General features: G+C 32.7%; 1 long non-coding RNA gene across 1 annotated transcript; it reads left to right on the forward strand.

Annotated features, from left to right (window-relative positions):
* Positions 1-9355: 9355 nt before the first annotated feature.
* LOC120203072 lies at positions 9356-24525 on the forward strand. The gene is made up of 5 exons (XR_005523782.1): positions 9356-9636; positions 9774-9861; positions 23134-23230; positions 24278-24358; positions 24435-24525. It is a non-coding gene; the product is annotated as an uncharacterized LOC120203072 (long non-coding RNA).
* Positions 24526-24988: the final 463 nt, after the last annotated feature.

A 24988-nucleotide genomic window follows, 5' to 3' on the forward strand; every position in this document is an offset into this window, starting at 1 on the left:
TGGGATTCGTTCGTCGGTCCAGGAGCCTCCTAGAACTGGTTCAGTCAGACCGAATCAATCCAGTCAAACCAGTCTTGCACCAAGTCAACCGGACCCATTGACTTTGACCTGACCCGTTGACTTTTGATCGGTCTAACTGTTGACTTTGACCGGTCTGACCGTTGACTGTTAACTTTGACCAAAAAAGTCAAATATTTTGAAAAGTTATATTTTATGTTTTCGACATCCTGAGTCCGATTATGAAGTTTGTTTTGTCAAATTCACACGCGATAATCTATTTTTCAGTGTTTTATTTTCATATTTAATTTAGTTTTTCGATTAAGTTCAATTTCTGACGTAAATTCATTTGCTATGTATCCGAGACATTATGGGACGTGGAATTAAAGTTTGAGGGAAATCGAATGGAGTTTGAATGATCGATCCTCTAGTGTGTTCCTTATGTGACAAGTAAATGTTTTACCTATTTTAAAATGTGATTTTCTAAAATTTTGGATTTATTGATGTTTTGATTCAATGTTAAATGAACTATGGCTACATGATATGTGTTCTCTGGTTACCTGTTTTCACTCAAAACTATAATCGTTCATGATTTATAGATTATGGAATCTACTGAGTACCTCCAAAGAATGTTTGGATCCTCTAATGTGTTCCTTATTTGACATGTAAATTTTTACCTATTTTAAAACGTGATTTTTTCAAAATTTTGGATTTACTGATGTTTTGATTCAATGTTAAATGAACTATGGCAGCATGGTATGTGTTCTCTGGTTACCTATTTTCACTGAAAATATAATCGTTCATGATTTATGGATCATCGAATCTATTGTTTATTGTATGAATCTATTATTGGGTATTATTTGGGTAGGCTAGAGTATGGAGGTTTAGCTCTGATCAAGCTGGTAATTCCTTACGGACCTAAGGTCACATTGGGTAGGCTTTAAGGCCCCCAAGGCATTCCCTTGGGTAAATCATGGGACTGCATATGGTGTGCACATGGAATGTAGTTATGTGGTTTATATAAGGTCACTCTTATGACATTTTACTAGATCACGATCCTGATATTACTGTTTACTGTTAAATTTGATTTCTACTGGATATTGTATGGGTAGGATTCTAGAGTATGGAGGTTCGGCTCTGATCAAGCTGGTAATTCCTTACGGACCTAAGGAGACCCATAGGTAGGCCCATAGGCCCCAATGTATTCCTTTAGGGTGGCTCTTTTGTTGTGTGCTTAAGGTAAGTCCTTATGGATGCAGTTATGGGGAACTGCATATTGGTGTTTGGTTGCAGGGTTTTATTATGGTTTTAAAAATATGTTTTAAACTGTTACTATTTTAAAAATATATGTACTTTGTCACTGGTTTTGTGGGAACACACTAGACACCCTATTATGATCTCATGAACCTGGTCCTCCGAACGTTTCATCTGAACTATAAGCTTCCTATCTTTCACTCGAAGAAATATCAGTGGAACCACAACTCATCCCAAAAACCTGTAGACGTCTGAATCAACAAGGGAACTTTATACTTTTCCATTTATCTGCATGTCCTTCAGCATCACTTGGCAGTTTTGTATTAATGAGCTTCCCAAAGCTCACTCTTTTACTCTCCATTTTAGGTTAAAATAATCGATCCAGTGTAACTATCAACTTCAATATTAGGAGTTTCATTCGACTTTTCTTGCAGAGTACAATACAATATGTAATTAGGGGGCTTGTAGGTCATATTTGACTTATTTTATATTGAGTCTGGAACTTGTATGTATTTATAAATTGTTTTATGATTTTACATGTTTTAATAAAAAATTTAATTTTTTCCGGACTTTTATTGTAGGTCGCTCCGATAGCCCTAATGTGACACCTCGGATTAGATCTGGTCACCCTAATCGGTCTGTAGGTGTTACACCTCTATATTGTTCTTTATTGTACTTCATGTTCATTTTTAATCTTTAAAATTTTTGGATCAAACCGATTTATCTCAAATCCTCTATATTATTCTTCATTGTTCTTTATGTTCATCTGAATTTAGAGAAAATTTCCAGATTCTGATGAGCGACAACCGTGTCGACCGCCATTGATCGGCGTCGACTATCGTTACCTGCAATGGTTTTGAATAGAAACCAAACATGCAAAATTTGAACGAAAGAGCGTAGATTTAAAGTTAAAGACTCGAAAATAAAAGTAAGTACCTTTTTATTTTATTTTTTGAGATCGAAATGTTACAAGGGCTTATAATTACAAATATTCACTTTTTTTCTCGCTTCTTACTTTTTCTTTCTTTCTTTTTAGTTTGAAAAATATTCCTATTTTTTCTTCTATTTTTACATATTATATAGTCATTTCGAGGCTTATTGATGATAGTTTTGGTCACGTCCACTGCCCCACTAGCTCTGATCGATCGCATCTCATTAGATGAGATGCTATTATTTTCCTTTTCTCATGATTTCAGGTTAAATCATCTAAAAATATGATAATTTGATGAGGTGGAGGCAACTACAAATGTTGGCGGCGGCGTGGCTTTCAACAGTGGCTTGAGCTAAGACTCTCTGGGCTTGATCTAGACCGTTGGATCATCTTAGATCCAATAGTGGTAGATTGACGGTGCAGGGTATCCTTAGGGTTAAGAAGAAAACCCTAAAGAAGTATCCTCATAGCTAAAAAGGAAACCCTAAAGTGATAACTAAAAAATATAAAGAAACCCTAATTTCTTTCTTGGGTTGTTATTGTTGGGCTTTCATGAATGGGTTTCTCCATTGATGGGTTGTAGCATAGGTTGGACTTGATTCCTCTTGTAATAGTGGGTTGAAATAAAATTAATAAAAGTTAATATTTATATTTATATTTATCTTTCATATCTTAATATTTATTTAATATAATAATACTTATTAATAAAATAAAAAAGTAACTAATACTAATATTAATATTATTACCTATAATAATAATTACTTAAATAATAATTAATACTAATAAGAGCAATTACATGATAATTAATACTAATAAAGCTAATTAAATAGTAGTTAATACAACTATTAATATTACTGCTACTAATAATATAATAAAAATTAAAATAAAAAATCATATTTTAATATAATAATAATTAAAATAACAAAGCATATTTCAATATAATAAAAACTAAAATAACAAAGGATATTTTTAAAAAAAACTTTGAAAATAGGTGTCTACATACATCAAATATAAAATATCATGCATAGTATCAAAATTAGCCCCCAATATATTATTTAATTGATCATGTACGTCCCTATTCTTTTTGTTATAGTATTTTTGCCATAACGTTTCATTTTAGGATAAAAATCTCATAATATTTGACCAAATAATCACTTTTGGTCTTTATTCTTTTTTCTGGAACATTTGGTATTGAATATTTCATTTTAGTTTTAAAGCCCCTATTTTGGAGCATTAACTATTTCTTAACTAATGGTTTACATTCATATAGGGGTCGTTTTGCCCAAAAGGAAACATTGGGGGGCAAAATGCTCTAAAAAAAATAGGGACTGGTGTAACTATTTAGTCAAACGTTAGAGACATTTTTTGACATTATGCCAAAACATAAAGAAATATTATGAAACACTCAATTACTCACGCAAAACAAGCATGTCCTCTTTTAATAGAGTCGTGGTTTGATTACAGTCGTCCTCATCTTATCAATAAAAAATAGGGTTAATTACCTCATTCATACATGAACTACGTCTGATTCTCAGTTTCATACATAAAGTTTAAAAATTCTCGATTAACTACATAATGTTTTCTGCCATTAACGGATTCACCCATTTCTGTCATGGAAGATGATGTGGAACCCTTTGACCCATAACAAAATGACATGTGGCACCTAAAAAACATGTTTTTATTTTTTAGGTAAATTACATCATTCATCATTCAACTATCTTCTCATTCTTATTTTATTCACTAAAGTTTAATTTTTTAATTTAATTATTAAACTATATAATCACTGCACCCAACAACGCCGCCACTAAAGCTGGAAGTGCCGCCTTAGCCAGCGTGGAAGGGGATACATTGGCCGCCTTCTCCAACAAGCTGAGCAGCCCCAGCTCCTCGGCTTTAGAAAAAACGTCGAGTTTCTCTATCGACGAAAGGGTGAGTCCAAGCTCCTCCGCCTTGGATAACAGCCCCGCCTTCTCAATGTTGCTCAGAACCTTTCACTTCCCAAGCTTCTTAAACACGTCCACTTCTACTTCTTCGCTTCCTTCGAAGAAGATCCCTGCTCCAAACCATTGCTTTTCCTACCCGGAATCATACTTATTTGATGATTATACCTTTTTTTTGGGGGGGGGGGCTGTTTACGATTGTTAATGGTTTTTTTGATGGGGAAAAGGTGAAAACTCAAACGTCGAAATCAATCAAAAGTTTGAAAATTTAATGAAGGAGCAAGGTGGAAATTGTATTTACAGGGTTCGGGAGCAGCTGGTTCGGCCTGCTTGTTCTTGTTGAAGAAGAAGGTTGTGGTAGAGAAGCGCTTAGAGGATCTTGATGAGGTGAAGAAAGAAGTTGAGATGTTGAGGCCATGGAACCGAGAAGGCTTTGAATAAGAAAATTTTGAACCTAAAACCCTGTGAGATTGGGGAGGTGAGCTGCAATGTTCAGCTAACTTGACAGAGGACATTAGTTTTAGAGAGGTAGACTGTGCCATTGACAGGGGCGGACCCAGGACAAAAATTCAGGGGTTGCCCGGACTATCCCTGGCTACCCCGGGTCCGCCCTTGGAGACAGGGCCAGGTGCACTCACCATTTTCGATGGTGAGTTTGCAGGAGACGAACCCAAAGTAGAAGGGCTAGGACATACGGCTGGGCCTTTGGATGACGGTTTAACCAACACATCGACTTTCTGGCCGGCTTGACAGTGTCCTGGGACACCGCAAAGGAAATAAAAATGGCCGGATCTTTTGAGAGTATTTTTATTTCTCACAATTTGAGGGGTTGCCCGGGCAACCCTGGCTACCCCCTAGGTCCGCCCCTGGGCCCATTGACGGTGTTGGAAAGTTGGTGAAGACGAAGAAGACAACTGAATCCCAGGACTGGGAAGATGTTTTTTTTGGGTGATAGTTTATGATCACTAAATTAATCACAACTTCGATAAAAATACAAATAAATACAAGTGTCGGACCTCGAAATTATATTTTATACACTAATCTACATGTGAATCATGTAAAATATTTAGAATACAAAACTCAAAATTCTGGTCTATTTTCGAAGAATAATGATGGTTAAAAATGAGATGAACGAGTGTGATCAATCCATTGAAAAATGGCCCCTGATTAGTTTTATTCAACGATATTTTCTCAAAATTTTCCAATAATTTTACTCTATTTAAAAAAAGTATTTTATCAAAATCATCATTATATATAAACGAATTTGAGTTATCAAAATAATAATAAAATAAATTTGAGTTATTAATAAAATATTAATAAAATAAACTTGAGTTATTAATAAAATAAATCTGAGTTATTAATAGATTCCATGTCATAAAAAATAAATTTGAGTTATTAAAATAAGAGTAATTCTATAGTTTAATAATTAAATTAAAAAAATTTAAACTTTAGTGACTAAAATAAGAGTGATAAGATAGTTGAGTGATAAATAGTGTAATTTACCTAAAAAATTAAAAAAACATGTTTTTTAATGTGTCATATGTCATGGTTATAGGGTTTTGCGTCACTTCCCGTGATGGAAGTGAGTGAATCCGTTAACGGAAGAAAACATTATGTAGTTAATCGAGAATTTTTAAATTTTATGTATGAAACTGAGAATCAGATATAGTTCATGTATGAATAGGGTAATTAACTCTAAAGAATAATTAGTTGAAATTTAAAAAAAAATTAAAATACCAAATCAATATCACCGTTAATTTTCTAACGATGGATAATAAAAAATAAATATAATGTTACGTATGATTTTAAAAAATAATAATTGAATGACCAAAATAAAAAATAAAATAATAAATAAATGACTAAATAGATAATTTTTTAATTATATGTCAATTTCTCAATATTGGGCCCTGGCAAGTTCGTCTCCTACCCAACCTTAGCCAAGACACTGCACGTCACATAAGACATATTACGAAAAACGCTTTTGATAGGACAGATCTTCTTCCTACACGATAAAAAGTGATATCTTCATAAATAATATTTGAGGAGTGCTATAATCATAAATTAAAAATGATATATTTCAATAATAAAACCACATTAATGATAATTTAAATATAATAGAAAATATTAAATATATTAGATATTAAATATTAAATATGAATATAATATATTAAACTTTTATTTAACAAAAAATAAATATTATTTTATATTAATTAAATATATATTCCGTGCAAATCCAATTTTCTCTCTAACTTAGATGAACCGTGGAGAATAAGTAGAGGATACTAAAACCAAAGAGAAAAGACAATAATGGTAACACTAACATAAACTTGTACCGGCAGGAATAAAAAGTACAATAAGCATCAATAATATATTTTTAGGTGGCGTTTGGTTCGCTGGAATGTTTCTGAGGGAATTAAAATCTGTGAAGGAATTGAAATCTGTCAGGAATTAGAATCCAATTTCATATTCTGTTTGGTTGGCAATTGGAATCCAATTCTATATTCTGTTTAGTTCGCAGACATGTCAGATAAATTTGATTTCAGTAATGTAAAATGACAGGATTGCCCTTCTTATTTTTTTGCTTAATTTTAGTTTGTTTTATAAATTACATATAGCAATATATTATAAAATTTTAAAAAATATGAAAATTTAATTTTATTGATTGATTATTCATTTCAATAAATTATAAAAATCATGTTAATAAACATCATAAGTTAAAATCATCCCAATTAGGGATGTACATAGGTCGGGTTTTTGGTCCACCCGACCCGACTCGAGAACAAGGGAACCTCCATCCGAGACCCGATCTGACCAAAATAAAGTTTCACCCGACCTGACCTGAATATATGAATTAGAAACCCGACCCGACCCGAAATAATAAAAAAATTATTTTTATTCAATAAAAACAATGACTTAATTGAAAAAAATATATATAGAGGGATATTATTGTAATTATTTCTAAATATATAAATATATAAGGTAAAATTATATATTTTTTGGTTTGGTTTGGGTTGGGTCGGGTATTTTTCACCCTAAACCCGAACCCGACCCGACTATCACACTTCAAAAAAACCAACCCGACTCGACCAAAATAAAGTTTCACCCGACCCTTCCCGACCCGAATATATGAAATTGAAACCCGACCAAACCCGACCCGAAATAATAAAAAAATTATTTTTATTCAATAAAAACAGTGACTTAATTGAAAAAAATTATATATAGAGGGGTATTATTGTAATTATTCCTAAATATATAAGGTAAAATTATATATTTTTTGGGTCTGGTCGGGTCGAGTATTTTTCACCCTAAACCTGAACCCGACCCGACTCAAATATCACACTTAAAAAAAAACCGACCCGCCCCGACCAAATTAAAGTTTCACCCGACCCGACCCGAAATAATAAAAAAATATTTTTATTCAATAAAAACAGTGACTTAATTGAAAAAAATTATATATAGAGAGGTATTATTGTAATTATTCCTAAATATATAAGGTAAAGTTATATATATTTTCGGGTCGGGTCGGGTATTTTTCACCCTAAACCCGAACTTGACCCGACCCGAATATCACACTTAAAAAAACTGACTCAACCTGACCAAAATAAAGTTTCACCCGACCCGAATATATGAATTAGAAACCCGACCCGAAATAATAATAAAATATTTTTATTCAATATATGAATAAGTTACCAAAAGATTGATGAGAGTAATATGATCAAATTTCAATTCCATCCAACAAAGGAATTGAATTCCATTATAGAATGGATGGAATTAACTTTCTCTCATTTATAGAAAGTTAAATTCATGAGGAATTCCAATTCCCTTTGAAAACTTGAACCAAACATGGGAAAGTAATGAAATTGGATTCCAATTCCCCCTAATTCTAAGAGATTCATGCGAGCCAAACGTCACCTTAGATTAATTTGACATTACTTAATTGAGGTTCAAAAAAATGTGTTTAAAAGTAGGATAAAATATATAAAACGGTCATTTAAAATTTGTTACGATTGGTTAACAAGTTATCAATTGATACTTTCTCTCTCGGTTGTGAATTCAATACATTTTAAGAGTAAAATTTTCTTTCATCCTCACCCTCACTCTATCCCAAACTAAAAATTGTTAAAAAATTGTCACGATTGATTCAATTTCTTGAATATTTATTTAATAATATTTTCATAATGATCAAATTTTAATTTTCGCTTATTATTTTATTTAGTCTTATTCAATTAAGAAATATATTTTTTTAGATATTATTATATTTTCGAGATGTAACTTCACTTCTTGTAATACAACTCTTCGTTATACTAGTAAAATTACTTCCAGAAGGATTCACCATAAGGCAAAAGTCCTCGACAAGAGCTTTGATAAGATTTTTGATAAATTTGAATGATTTGTTCCGATCAAATCTGTTAACTGATGATTGCATTTACATATATCATATCAACGTACATATAATAATTTTGACTCTAGATCTGACACAATGATATAAAGAAAATCATAATAGTCAATATATAAACTCTAATAACATACAAGAAGACGGACTTTGACTATTATCTTCTTCCCCTCGAGATTAATTTCTCAAATCTCAAATACCTTATTTTTAGAAAATGAACCAGGAATTTATTAAGGCTGAAGTTAAAGTATTTTTTATTTTTTATAAATACAAATTTTATTTTAATTGAGGGATTCTGATAAAATTTTTTTTTATTTATTTTTTAAATATATATATTTTAATATTAATTCATACTTAAAAAAATTGACGGGATCAAGAGGAAGTTCCGCCCATGCTTGCATCTACATCCAAAGTCGACAATATCTACATTACTGGTCGACCATTGATTATGGCTCTCCGTCAATAGAAGAAGAAAATCACTCTCACAATCAACATAATCCTTATTGTTTCATCAACAAATATATAGATAATAATTTTTTAAAATTCTCATGTGTATATTTTAATTTATAGACTTCAAAAATTGATGATAAATTAATACATCGAAATAAATCATATACATGACAATTTTTTAACTCTTAATTTGTTTTATTTCATTTATAGAGTTAAAAAAATATCATTAATGTATCAAATAATAATATTACGTATATATGATTTAAAAATGTAAACTGCTTTGTGTTGAAATTGAAAAATATTGTAAAAAATTAAGAGAGGGAGAGGGGGAGAGGTTCTCATAATTGAAAGTGAAACTTAGGTCTGTTTATTTAGGGGAAAATCAATTACAGAATTGATTTCCCCGAATTTCCGGTATTTAATTTCCGTAAAAGCATTTGGTCAATGTAAAACCATAAAAGAAGCTCCTTCATTCCCGTAAAACAACTTACCATGGAAAAAACGGAAATTCATTTTACGAGCCAACTGTTTGCCCTTCTTTACCTTTTATCTTTTTCATTCTCCGATCAACTATCACCATCTTCTTCTCACCCACAACAATTACTCAGCCCACAACAAAATCAGCAGATTTTGTACCAGCAAAATCAAGTGAGGAGCTCTACGATTCCAAGGTAATATTTTGAATCCCTAATGCTCTTCCTCCTCTTTCTAATACTACATCACAGAATCAACTCATCGAGCATTTTAAATTTACCCTTTTTTTCCTTATGCTGGTGTTCATTCACATTCAAATTAATTTTTGTTGCAGTCGTGAGTTTACTCATCGTGTAAAGTCTGTATCGGTGTCAAAATTCACTTCACATGAAGTTGAAGCTCTTCAGAGTGGTGGTAATCAGGTTTGAAAATTTGTTACTTTTCTTTTTATCTATGGCAAGATTGCAACACTTAATTTGTCTTTTAAAATAATAAAAAAAAAATTGACTTCTTTTTTTCCCTTGTTTAGACCCTTGAGATTATGTAGGTATTCTGGTTTTTTCTAGCTTCATGTCGAAAGCAATCCAGGTTATAGCAGTAGAATAATACGTGATTTGGGCATAGACCCATTTTCAGTAGAAAACAGACATGAACTTCCCATTAATGGCTTTGTGGTTCTGCTTTTGCTTCAGAATTTGTTCTAGTTATGACTTTGGTTTATTAGTTTACTAGCAACTGAATTAACAAGCTACACAAAGGTGACCATATCTGATTTTGGCTGAAAAGTACGACACTAGCTAAGCCCTTTGTCTGGCTGAGCATTGAGAGTACCAGCTTCAGGCTTGTAGAAGTTCAAGAGAAATTCTGATGCCGAAGGACCTCCATGTTTTTAAATTATACTAGTACCATATAGAGTTTTTTTTATGTTTATCTAGCTTATGGGTCGATGTCATAGAAATTGATTCTTGAGACTTAAAATTTTAGTTAGGCTTTTCTAAGCGTGCTGTTAACAAGGCTTGGTTTGATCATTTGTTGATTTTCTCCTTCGGCCGAGAGTCCATTCTCTTTGATCTGATCATTTGTTGCCACGGTTAACAAGGCTTGGTTTGTTGCTTTTGTCTTAATTCCTACCCAAGACCAAGCCAAGGCCATGAAGTGATAGAATGAGTTGATGGCAACAAAAAAAAATTAGTGTCTTGTGATGACTTAGCCATTGCCAAGTGGCTTTCACAATTCACACTTACCAATTCAATTTTGTTCATTTGCTTTGATGTTCATCTTTTAGCCTGAATTTTGCCAAACTTACACTCTCAAAGCCTCCCTTTGTGCTTGCCAAATGCTTATAATCCCAAAACGGTCACATGAACAATGCTGAGATTACAAAAAAGATAAAGACTACATTTTAACAATGCTATTTTGCCTATAAAATAACTCAATTTCCCCCCTTCATCTCCGCACCGCATAGCTTTTCTTACACCACTTGAGGCATTCATGGCTTTTTCTTTCCATCATTTCCTTATCATTTTCTTCTTTCTACCTTTTATCAGAATCTCTAACGATTCTAAAGACGAATAGGTTTGTTTTACCGGTGCAAAGAGATCAAAAGACCAACCTTTATGTGGCCAACATATACAAGCGAACTTGTTGAGTTAATCGATCGATGGAATCGGCCAAGAGGGGGTGAATTGACAATTAAAATTTTGGTGGAAGCTTTTGTAGAAAATTGAAAGTAATTGCACAGTGATTTAGAGTGGTTCGACTTTCTCAATCAAAGTCTACGTTCATTACCTTAGCTATCCACACTAAGGATTTTCCAACAAATTCACTAATTTGTTCTTTCTTTTGAGGCCAAAGAGATAACCTTGCAACTCTCTCAAGAATATATCCCAATTCTTGAGAACACTATTTCTCAAAGAGAAGATTACAAATTTGCAAACTTACAAGGAAATCCTCACAAGTAAGATTGTTTGCACAATTCTAGAACAAAGAAAAGAACACTAAAAAATGAATACAATTGAGTACAAGTAGCGTTCTTAAAAGTAGGGGTGTATTCGGTTCGGTTCGGTTCGGTTTTTTACCAAAAATTGAACCGAACCGAAATAAACGGTTTTTCAATATTTAAATCGAAACTGAAACCGAATAGTTAAAAAACCGAAAAAATCGAAACCGGTTTTTTCGGTTCGGTTCGGGTTTTTTAACGGTTTAGGTTTTTCGGTTCGGTTCGGTTCGGTTTTTCGGTTTTTCAATGAAAAAATCACTTGAAACTATAGTTTTTTTTACAAAAATTGCCTATTCAGTTCAATATGGAACAAATGGGTTCCATATGAAAAACCCGAACCGAACCGAATCAAAAAAATGAAGCCTTTAAACCGAACCGAAAACTGAACCGTTTAAAGCCAAACCGAACCGAACCGAACCGTTTTACTCGGTTCGTGTCGGTTTTTCGTTTTTCTCGATTTCGTTGCTCACCCCTACTTAAAAGCAAAATGAATATTGAATGAAAAATAGGCTTGAAATGCTCAAACTTGAGGTTTGATGCTTTCTTTTTGATTCTCTCTTGATTCTTGTTGATTGTTGTTGATTATTGTTTCTTGTTATTGATCAATGGCTTCTAAGCTTGTTTAAATAAACCTTCAAATGATTCTGAACATTGGGATGCTTAGTGGAGTCAATAGAGTCGCTTAAGTGTGAAAACAATTAATTAAAGCAATTGGGAGCATCAGTGCATCGATGCATACCCATGGTGCATCAGTGCATCAGTGTAAAATTCAAATATTTTGACCGTTGGACCCTTAGTGCATCGGTTCACTAAGAGTGCATCGATGCATCAAGTGCATTCGATGTTTCAAAATAGCCAGAGTGCATCGATGCATGACTGGTGCATCGATGCATCAAATGCATTCGATGTTTTCATAAAATCCTCAGTGCGTCGATGCATGGTATGCGCATCGATGCATGAAATGCATTCGATGTTCAATTTAATTCATGGTGCTTCGATGCATGCATCGGTGCATCACTTTGATAAATTGATTTTAGGCTTGATTTTGATTCAAAATACTTTATGAAAATTGTTTCAAAAATAGTTTAAGTATAAAACACAATTTTACACATTTAGTAAGATTTGAATTTGATTTTGAAGACTTGGATTAATAATTTTATATTCGATTAATTAAATCGAATATACTTAAAAATCATTTGTAAAATCTTAAAATTCATTTAAACTTAATTTGTTATATCGAAACACAAAATGTTTTCAACAATCTCCCATTTTTTGTTAAATCAAAAAGACATTAAAATGTTTTAAACAAGGTTTTGAAAAGCATAGTCAATTGATTTTAAATATATATATAGCTTAAGCTGTTAAGATCACAATCAAAAGAGAGATTACCCATTAGTTCCATAACCAATATTCATAAACAAATGTGAAATGGCATAATTGGTCATATATATCTAATGATGCAAAATTAAGAAAATTCAACCAAACCAAATATATATATATTAAGTTCAAAATCTAATCATCCAAACCATAACAAATTCAAGCATTTAACAATCCAAAACAAACAATCTAGAAACATCAAAAACAATCCAAGTTTGAAATATTAAGAAAGCATGGAGAAAAAGTCTAATCCATCAGAGGGTCGGGAGGAGGAGGATAATGAGCTCGAACTTCAAGAGTGAGCGCGTCCATACGTTCGCACATCTCCCGCTGAAACTCAGTAATCTGAGACTCCATGGAGGAAAACCTCAGATCAAACGACTCCAAGAAGGATCGAAAATATGGTGGCATTTGATCTTCTTGCCGTGCCGGTTCCGGTACAGGCTCATCGTCTGGAACGTGATCGTCGATATCTTGCATAAGTTGTTGAAACTCAGGATCAACGTCAGCAACGGGTGCCGGAGGAGGAGGAGGAGCACGAGAAGAGCTAGGAGCAGCTCGTGAAGAGCTAGCTCCCGGAGTTTGCTTACCGGGTCGAAATACCCAAAGACTGGTTTCCTCGTCTTGTTTCCAATCCGCTTTCTTCAAGGAAGTAAGATTGATTTGATTTTGGAGTGGGATAGGATTGCCGAGAGAGACGTTTAGACCGAGTTTGATAAAGAGGTTACTCAGAAGACATCCATAAATCAATGTTTCAACATGTTTTGAAGGAACAATGTTTATGATATCCACTAGTTGACTAAAAATAATATGGGGTAGATTTATTTTGATATTATTTTTAATACAGTGCATCCACCATAAATCCCTAGCACGAAGAGTGGAGTATCTACCTCCGGATGGTCTAAACCACCAAGAGATCACCAAATGAAGAAAACGATCGTGATGAGATCGTAGAGTACTAACACTAGAATTTGGAACATAGGGATATTCCACATTTTCATTCTCATTATATAACCCATCATCATCTAACCCAAAATAAAAAGCTATAGTCTCGAGGTCATTATAAATATGTTGGCCTAAAAGATAGGATCTAATGGCTATAGTCCCACATTGAGTTTCGTTTTGAATACATACCACATTGGAATAGAAAATGCGGACTAATTGTTGATAAACGATAGGTTTGAGCTGAAACATTTTATCAAACTTCCAAGCTTTAAGAATCGAAAGGTATTCAAAGTCGATATCTATCATAGCTTGAAGAGAAAGAATACACTATTCCCGGATTTTATAAGATTGAAAAGAATTTCTGTACCTAGAGTACAATTCGTCTCTACGACGCCCAGGCATGTTAAAACAAGATTCTAATAGAGATGTAGGTGGAGGAGGAACATGATTAGGAGGTTGGTTTGAACGAGAACGACTCGATGAAGTCTTAGGGCGTTTGAGATTTGACATGTTTTAAAGATTCAAAAAAAGAAAAGTAACCTGCAATTTGAAACACATGTATGCACAATAATCAATCCCAAAACTCAATTGAGTCATCAATAATTCAAGGTTCTCTAAACCGAATCCTAATGGGCAAGGTTTTGAAAACTATTTGAAAACAATTTTTGTAAAATCATAATATGTATAGTTTTTATGAAAACAACATAATTAAATCAAAAACATCAAATTTAAAAATTAAATTCAAATTTTTGATTTTTTTTTTATTTCGAAAATTTAAAAATTTCTTTGAAAATTTGTGAGTTTTTGATGAAATTGGTTGTAAAATCTAGTTTGTAATCATCAAACAATCAATTCCCGATAAAATGTTCATCTTATAACTAATTAAAACTAGTCCTAAGATTATAATATGATAAAATAGAGGCTTTTAGAAAAATACCTTGAAAATTTCGGATTTGAGAGGAATGAGATGTTGTGTTGCACGATTTAATGATAGTAGCAGGATATAGAGATGAAAAGCTCGAAGATTCTGACACATTTTTTGATGATTTTGAGCAAAAGGAGATTTAGAGAAAGAGAGGCGGCAAGGGAGTGTTTTTGAGGGTTTTGAAACACAGAAGAGAATCAAGGTTTTTAACCAAAACCCGATAGATGCATCGATGCATGGCCTTGTGCATCGATGCACATACAAGGCGTGCATCGGTGCACCTTCATGGTGTATCGATGCACATTCAAAGATGCATCGATGCACTGTTAGGTGTATCGATGCATGAAGCACAAAAATGTCAAAAATATGTTTTAAACACTCAAAATGCTAAATTAATTGGATCTAGTGGTATTGACAACTCATATATTGAAAATTAATCATGTTCAATCAATCAAATTAATCCTTAAACTACTTTTGAACATAAAATTAATTTTCATCAAGCAACATAAACTCCCCCTAACTAATAGCAAAGAATGCAATCAAAAATTATTATTATAAGCATTTTTCATTTATACTTAAAAGTGATAAAATTATTTTAAACACTAAGTGAAGATAGGTCAGTTAAACCTAATTCTCTCCTAAGTGTCCAAAATCTTTCCTTGTCTAAAGGTTTTGTAAATATATCCGATAATTGGTGCAAAGTATCAACAAATTCTAGAACTACATCTTCCTTAGCGACATGCTCTCTAATGAAGTGATGTCTAATTTCAATATGTTTAGTTCTAAAGTGTTGGATGAGATTTTTAGTGAGACAAATAATACTAATATTGTCACACTTGATAGGAATGATACCTACTTCAATTCCATAATAAAAAAGTTGTTGTTTCATCCATAAAACTTGTGCACAACAACTACCGACTGAAATGTATTCCGCTTCAGTGATAGATAATGCAACACAATTTTGTTTCTTTAAAAACCAAGAAATCAGCATATTTCCAAGGAATTGGCAAGTACCGGAGGTGCTTTTCCTATCTAATTTGCATCCTCCATAATCCGCATCAGAGAATGCATGCAAGCTAAAGCTAGAGTCTCTAGGATACCAAAGTCCTAAACTAAGAGTGTCCTTAAGGTATCTAAAGATCCTCTTAACAGCTAGTAAATGTGATTCCTTAGGGTATGATTAAAATCTAGCACATAAGCAAAAACTAAACATAATGTCCGGTCTACTTGCAGTTAGATAAAGCAAAGAACCAATCATTGATCTATATAATTTAACATCTACACATTTACCTCCTTCCTTCATCTATGTCAAGCTTTGTCGATGAGCTCATTGGAGTATTATGTGGCTTTCCATTTTCCAGTCCAAACTTCTTGAGCATATCTTTGATGTACTTAGCTTGATTGATGAAGATGTCATCTTTTCTTTGCTTGATTTGGAGTCCCAAGAAAAATGAGAGCTCCCCCATCATGCTCATCTCGAATTCACTTTGCATTAGCTTAGAAAATTCTTGGCAAAGAACATCATTAGTAGAACCAAATATATCATCAACATAATTTGAACTACTAATAAATCTTACTTTTATGCTTTAAAAACAATGTAGTGTCAACCTTCCCTTTGGAAAAACCTTTCTCAATTAAAAAGTTTGACAATCTTTCATATCAAGCTATAGGAGCTTGTTTTAAACCATAAGTGTTTTTGTCAACTTAAGAACATGATTTGGAAATTTTAAATCTTCAAAACCAGGAGGTTATTCCATATACACTTCTTCCTTAAAACCATTTAAAAATGCACTTTTAACATCCATTTGATATAATTTAAATTCATGAAAACATATAAATGCTAATAACATTCTAATTGCTTCCATCCTAGCTACGGGAGCGTATGTTTCATCATAATCTATGCCTTCTTCTTGAGTATAGCCTTGAGCAACAAGTCTAGCTTGTTTCTCACTATATTACCACTCTCATCAAGTTTATTCCTAAGTATCATCTAGTACTACAGTAGATTTATTAGGCCTTTCAACTAATGTCCATACTTCTCAAATTAATTTAACTCTTCTTGCATAGCCATAATCCAATGTTCATCTTTAATGCTTCTTTAATATTCTTAGGCTCTATGCATGAGATAAATGCAAACATAATTACAAATATTTTAAGAGAAGATCGAGTTGTTACCCCTTTGGATGGATCACCTATAATCTCACCATCCTTGACATAGTTGTACTCTCTTGGATAAGATACTTCCATTTCTTCAATGGTTTGATTCTCGAGAAGATCTTGAGTTTCCTCATCTTTCGTTTCTTCCTTTGATGATAGTTCTCTAACGTCATGTTCAACGTCATTTATATTTATAATACATACATCATCATTCAAGCAAGAATCCTTCCTCGGAAGGAGATTATCATCGAAAACATGTATAGACTATTCTACAACTAAAGTTTTTTTATTAAATACTCGATAAGCTTTAGAATTTAAGGAATAACCCAAAAAAATTCCGTCATCACTTTTAGCATCAAATTTACAAAGATTGTCTTTACCGTTGTTTAAAACAAAACATTACATCCAAAAGAATGAAATAGTTAATGTTAGGCTTTTTATTTTGAAAATTTCATATGGAGTTTTCTTTAAGATTGACCTAATCATTACTCGATTTACAACGTAACAAGCGGTATTTGTGGCTTCTGCTCAAAAATATTTTGGCAAATTGTTTTCATAAAGCATGGTTCTAGCCATTTCTTCTAAAGTTCGATTTTTTCTCTCAACAACTCCATTTTGTTTAGGGGTTTTAGGTGCTGAAAAATTATGGCTAATACCATTAGAATTACAAAAATCAGTAAATCCAAGATTTTCAAATTCAGTTCCATGATCACTCTTAACACTAGTTATGGAGTAACCTTTTTCGTTTTGGATTACTTTTGAAAACGTGATGAATATTTCTAATGCTTTATCTTTAGTACTTAAGAATAGAACCCAAGTATATCTAGAATAGTCATCTACCAAGACAAATGCATATGTTTTCCACCCAAGCTAGTAGTCCTAGTTGGCCAAAAAAATATCTATATGGATCAATTGTATTACTCTACTAGTGATACATCATTAATTGATTTAAAAGAAATTCACTTTTGTTTTCCTTTAGCACAAGCATCACAGATTTTATCATTATCAAATTTAAGCTTAGGAAACCCTCGAACTAAATTTCCTTGAATTAGACATTGTAAAACACTCATACTAGCGTGTCCTAGTCTCTTAGCTATAACCAACTATCATGCTCATCCTTAGCAACTAGACATAAATTAGTCATATCAATAGAGTCTAAATGCACCATGTATATGTTTCATATTCTATGACCAACAAGCATAATCCGATTAGATGCATGTTAATAACTTTACAACCATTAGTTTCAAACATGACATTGAATCCTTTATCACATAATTGACTATTACTTGAGAGATTATGCTTTAATCATTCACATATAAAACATTTTAATTTGTATGGAAGAGGTATTACCTATGGTACTATACCTCGATGTGACCTTTGAATTATCACCCAAAGTCACTTCTCCTCTATTTTTGGCGTTAAGTTTTGAACGGCTTTTGTCTCCGGTCATGTGTCTTGAGCATCCACTATCAAGGTACTATGAGTTTGAATTTGTTTCTCGTGCCTGTGTAGCAATGCTCATTTCCTACAAACATTGATTAATTTCCAATTTTGGTACCCAAACTCTTTTGGGTATATTCATTAGTTTCCAAAATCCTAGTCCCCTTAGGTATTCATTGTATGATATCTTTATCTTTAGTAGTAATGAGTCCTTTAGGAATCCATATACTTCTAATGATTTTTCCATTAGAGGTTCTTCGGGGACCTCTATGATTGTAGTTTTTAAAACTTTTTCTAACAAAGTTGGATTTTGAATTTTCTCTATTTTCAAAACGTTTTGTTCCAACTTTATTAAAAGAAGCTTTAAGATCATCAATTTACTTTTGATGATCATCACTGACTTTTGAAAGTAAATTTTGCAATCACTGACTTTTGAAAGTAAATTTTGCAAATCCGAATTTTTCTTTTCAACTCTTCTAATTTGATTTGCAAATCTTTGATTTTACTTTCAAAATCATTGTTGGTCTTGGATATGAGCTTATTTTCATTTTTCATTTTTGAGACATCATTTTTATATTTTAAAACAATTTCTCATAATCCGAAGTCAACCCATTTATTCTTCTAATAACTCATCATAAGATAAATCATCTAATTCAGATGAGTTAGAGGGTTACCTTAGAATCTTCCCCGAATGCCATCAAGCACAAGTTTGCTACTTCTTGTTCCTCTTCATCGGAACCCTCTTCATCGCTCCATGTAGCCACATGAGTGCTTATTCTTTGATTGACCATTTCTTTTCATTGTGGGCAATCATATTTGACATGTCCCGGCTTTTTGCATTCATAGCAAATGATAGGGTCCTTCTCTTTTGGTTCATTTTTTAGACCTTCATTTCGTTTGAATTTTCTTCCTCGGTAAGATCTCATCATTTTTCTGAACCGTTTGGCAAACAATGTCATTTCCTCGTCATCGTCATATCATCTAAATCGCTCTCATCTTTGTGGATTTGAGAGCAACTCCAATGTTTTTCGTATTCTCCTATCCTTTGGTGTCTCATCAATCTTATCGAGGTCCATCTCATCTTCAAGCATCATTTTATGAGGGAGGGAACCAATTAGCTCTTCAAGAGTTAAGGATTTTAGGTTTTTAGCCTCAATAATTGTCGTCTTCTTGGATTGCCACGATTTGGAGTGAGTAAATTAACTTCCTCACAAGCTTTTGTTTGGAATGATCTCTCCATATGATTTGAGACCATTGACAATCGTTGAGAATCTATCTGTCATAGCTTTGATATCTTCATTTGGTTTCATCATGAAATTTTCATAGCTATGTGTTTGAAGACTAATTTTAGATCTTTTACCTCGTCGGTACCTTCATGAGTGACTTGTATTTATCCCATATTTCTTTGGCAGTTGTACAAGATGAAACTCTTTCATATTCATCTGGTCCAAGAACACAAAATATGATATGGATTCTTTGGAGTTAAGCTGGAACATTCTTGTCTCTCCTTCACTCTACAATCTTGGATGAGTGAGAGGCTTGATATATCCGTCTTCTACAACATTTCACTCTCCCATGTCATTTGCTTGAATGAAATACATCATCCTATTCTTCCAATATGCATAGCTAGTTCCATTGAAGAAAGGAGGCTTGTTGACGGGCATCGAATCGAGACTGGAGTGACATTTGAAGTAGAGGCCATTGATGACTTGATAATCGATGTAACTCTTCCCGAATCGACTCAAGAGATGATTAAACCTTCAATGAGTGGGCTCTGATACCAATTATTGAGTTAATCGATCAACAGAATCGTCCAATAGGGGGGTTATGGCAATTAAATTTGGTGGAAGCTTTTGCAGAAAATTGAAAGTAATTGCATAGCGATTTAGAGTGGTTCGACTTTCTCAATCAAAGTCTACGTCCACTACCTTAGTTATCCACACTAAGGATTTCCAACAAATTCAGTAATTTGTTCTTTCTTTTGAGGCCAAAGAGATAACCTTACAACTCCCTCAAGAATATACCCAATTCTTGAGAAAACTCTTTCTCAAAGAGAAGATTACAAATTTGCAAACTTACAAGGAAATCCTCACAAGGTAGATTATTTGCACAATTCTATAACAAAGAAAAGAACACTAAAAAATGAATACAATTGAGTACAAGTAGTTTTCTTGAAAGCAAAATGAATATTGAATGAAAAATAGGCTTGAAATGCTCAACTTGAGGTTCGATGCTTCTCTTTGATTCTCTTTGATTCTTGTTGATTGTTGTTTGTTATTGATCAATGGCTTAAGCTTGTTTAAATACACCTTCAAATGATTCTGAACGTTGGGATGCTTAGTTGAGTCAATAGAGCCGTTTAAGTGTGAAAACAATTAATTAAAGCAGTTGGGAGCGTCAGTGCATCGATGCATACCCATGAGCATCGGTGCATCAATGTAAAATTCAAAATATTTTGACGCAAGAGTGCACGATGCATCAAGTGCATTCGATGCTTCAAATAGCCAGAGTGCATCGATGCATGACTGGTGCATCGATGCATCAAATGCATTCGAGATTTTCATAAATCCTCAGTGCATCGATGGCATGGTATGTGCATCGAGCATGAAATGCATTCGATTTTCAATTTAATTCATGGTACGTTGCATGGATTGGTGCATCGGTGCATCACTTTGATAAATTGATTTTAGACTTGATTTTGGTTCAAAATTTTTGAAAATTGTTTCAAAAATAGTTTAAGTATAGAACACAATTTTACAATATAAGGTTTGAATTTGAACTTGAAAGACTTGGAGTAATAATTTGATATTCGATTAATTAAATCGAATATACTTAGAAAATCATTTGTAAAATCTTAAAATTCATTTAAACTTAATTTGTTATATTGAAAAAAAAAATGTTTTCAACAGAACTCCTTCATTTAAAGTCCAATTTGTTGTGGACTGAATGGAAGGTTACTATGGGCTTGTGACAAAAGTTATCTTTCATCGTTCAATGTGCTCGAGCCGACGGTCACTATTGCACATGTTCAACCAAGCCTCATTTTTAGTTTAGTTTCACGTAAGGATTAGATTTTCCCAGGAGATATTCTTTTTAAGCTTCATTGCCCTCACAACTTTCACATCTAGAATTCCAATAGCTTCATTTAGGAAAACTTCATTTTGATATTTAGGACATCTCAGTGTAAATTGAAGACACTATATCATGCTACAAGCAATGTTCTATCTACCAATGAGTATTAAGACTATTGTACCTCTCTTGGTTGATTATGCACTTCTCAGTCAAATACCAGATTCTAATGCAAATTTTAAAGGAACCATGCAATAGTTGAGGGTTAACCGTGTGTGCCTTGTAATGCAAATTTATGGCATAAATTCGTTCAATGATTAAAAATACTTTCCTAGGCCACAACATAAAAATTCAGAGTTAAAATTTAGTAGTATCGATACCACTTCATGGTATCAGTACCATTTGAGGCTCTGTTTTCATGGTATCGGTATTGCCTTAGCAGTATCGTACTACTAGTTAAAAATGAGTTTTTGACTCGATTAAAGTTCGAAACCTTTAGTAAAAATTATTTCAAAAATATTTCAGTATAGATCTCAATTTTTCATTGAGTAAGGAGTAAAAATTGACGTTTTAAACTTTAAGTAATAAATATATATTCGAATAATTGAATTGAATATAATCTTAAAATTTTTAAAAATTAATTAACAAATTTGTTTGGTATATCAAAATGTTTCAACAATTGTGTTGTTAATGTACACTACTTTATGTATTTAACATTTAGGAGACTATTTTATTGTACTATGTTATTATTAAAATTTTAATTGTAGGGGCATGTAATTACATAAACATTTGCTGTGATTCATGTTTCTATTATAGTTAATGCTTTATAAAATATACTGCTTATTTTTTACCCTGAAAACCATATTTATGAGTTTGCACTAACCTAGATCGAAGAAGATTCATATGAGCTTTCATTTTTTAGCAAGTTTCTTCCTTGTAATTTGCTTATTTGTTCCTTCGATCTGATTGCACAAGTAGTTTTCCGTTTATTTCCTTGATTTTGATCATACAACACATTCCTCGCTTCCTTTTAGCGTTTGATCTATATTTTCCATTTGATTCGTAATACAAGGAGAGACACCTCACAATCCATAAATTGAGTTGCATTTTCCCCAATGCGATTAACTCTCCCCACTGTTCAGCAAATTTTTTAAAAGTAGTATGGTTCCAACAGTGTAATGGAATCCCAATGGCTTGAATCCAGGTTATTCTCTCTGTTGGATGAAAGACTCTGACCATGGCTCAATTTCGTGTAAACTTTCTTTGAGATGCCCAATTTTGCTCTTTCACAACCTCTAGCAAATCCAGATCTTTTTGATCAAGAATCTCCTTCCTCCATGCTTTTGATACGAATATCCCCAAACCTCAAGCATGTAGTCCTCTTCCTCCACGTGACCCTTGATCCTTATTGGATTTACCTAACGTTGATTGATGTGTCCCTCTGTTTTGTAACAATAATTTTGATTTGTCTTGACTGAAACTATTTTTCTGAATCTTATTAGTGTAATATTCTGACAGGTTCGAGATATGCCCAATTTGCTCTTTCACAACCTCTAGCAAATCCAGATCTTTGGTTTTGATCAAGAATCTCCTTCCTCCCATGCTTTTGATACGAATATCCCCAAACCTCAAGCATGTAGTACCTCTTCTCACGTGACCCTTGATCCTTATTGGATTTACCTAACGTTGATTGATGGTGTCCCTCTGTTTGTAACAAAATAATTTTGATTTGTCTTGACTGAAACTATTTTTCTGAATCTATTAGTTGTAATATTCTGACAGGTTCTTACTGGAGTCCACTTGCACATTTGGTTGAAATTTTCCAATATGAGGATCGACCATTGAACCTGACATATCTTTGATCAAAAAGGGAAATGAGGTACGTTTTTCAAATATATGATATATGACATAAATTCTTAATAGTATATCGACAAATTACATCCACTTTAGCTTAGGTAAAAGCTTAAACGTAATATGAACTTTAGCTTTAGGTAAAAGTTTAAATGTAATATGAAACTTTAGCTTTAGGTAAAAGCTTAAATTTATATGAATCTAGTTTCTTATAATATATTTTTGGTAGGTATAAATAAAGGATCAAATCCATATGATTATGGCATAAATTATCAATACTTCATATGAAACTTATCATAATATTGAGATATAGTAGACCTGACCCAAAATGAGATAAACAAAGAAAGAACACTTAACTTTCAACAAGATTGAACATAATTCTATTCATAAAACAATAGCGTTATAATTATTATAAAGTTCAAAATTCATAAATATTGACGTCTAATTTCATTGTAGATGAAACGTAATTATCATAAAACAATAGTGGGAGTAGCTGCTTCAACATTGGCTTTTGGGGCTATTTGGATCACAGACTAAAATCTAGAAAGCAAATAACTCATGGACGTCATGTGAATCGAGATTGTGAAAGAGAAAACTACATAAATAGTATTTTATATAGAGGTGACCAAAATTGTATCGACATAATACGGATGGACCAGTTGCGTTTTTTACATCCTACTAGGAACAAAAGTTACAGTCGACATGAGCGATGAATGTTAAAGAGCAAGTTATCATATTTACATATAATTGGTCATAATATAAGATTTCGAGTGATTGGATCAATATTATAGATCAACTGAAATAATTCACCGTTACTTTAGGATTGTGTTGAGAGCTATTTTGAAATTATATCAATTAGCCATTAGATTACCGATGAGTCAAACTCCTCTTGAGATAAGAAATAATTCTAGGTGTTACCCATATTTTAAAGATTGTGTTGGAGCATTAGATGGAACTCATATTCGTGACATCTGTTCCACCTAACATCAAGGAAGATTTTGTATTCATAAAGAGTGAACGACACAGAATGTATTGGCTTCTATTACTTTTGATTTGAAATTTACTTATGTTCTAGCTGGTTGGGAAGGTAGTGCGCATGATTCTCGTGTTTTAACTGATGCACTTACATGCCGAAGAGGATTTAGTATTCCAGAAGGTAATACTTAGCTTTAAAATAAAATAATAAAATAAATTATAATTATTAATAATATAAACATTTTGTCAAATTGTAGGTAAATATTATCTTGTTGATGCTGGATATGACATCCGAAATGGAATTATTTCTCCATATGTGGGTGTTAGATATCATTTAAAAGAGTTCAAACAATCATCGTCCATAAATGCAAAGGAATGTTTAATCTTCATCATTCATCATTGCGAACCACTGTTGAGCGAGTATTTGGAATTTTAAAGAAATGTTTTCGTGTGTTGAATGCTTAACCATTTTGGGATTTTCAAACACAAGTAGATGTAGTGTTGGCTTGTACTATCATCCATAATCATATAATGGAGTTGATCCTAATGATTTAATTAACGAAGAATATATGAGGAACCGAGCCTTCGATAACATCAACTCTACACAACGAGAAGAGATGGAAGAAGCTAGAGAATGGGCTACTAAGAGAGATGAAATTGCAACAAGCTATGTGTGGATACACATAGAAACATTTAATTTTATTAGATTTGTTAGTATTCTATGTACGTATGTTGGATATTGTTGTTTTTTTAGTTTGTTGGATATTGAAATTGATAATGTTTTTAGATTGTTGGACATTGAATAATTTGT

This window comes from Hibiscus syriacus, unplaced genomic scaffold (assembly GCF_006381635.1).
Source record: "Hibiscus syriacus cultivar Baekdansim isolate YM2019G1 unplaced genomic scaffold, ASM638163v2 tig00009023_pilon, whole genome shotgun sequence".
Classification (NCBI taxonomy): Eukaryota; Viridiplantae; Streptophyta; class Magnoliopsida; order Malvales; family Malvaceae; genus Hibiscus; species Hibiscus syriacus.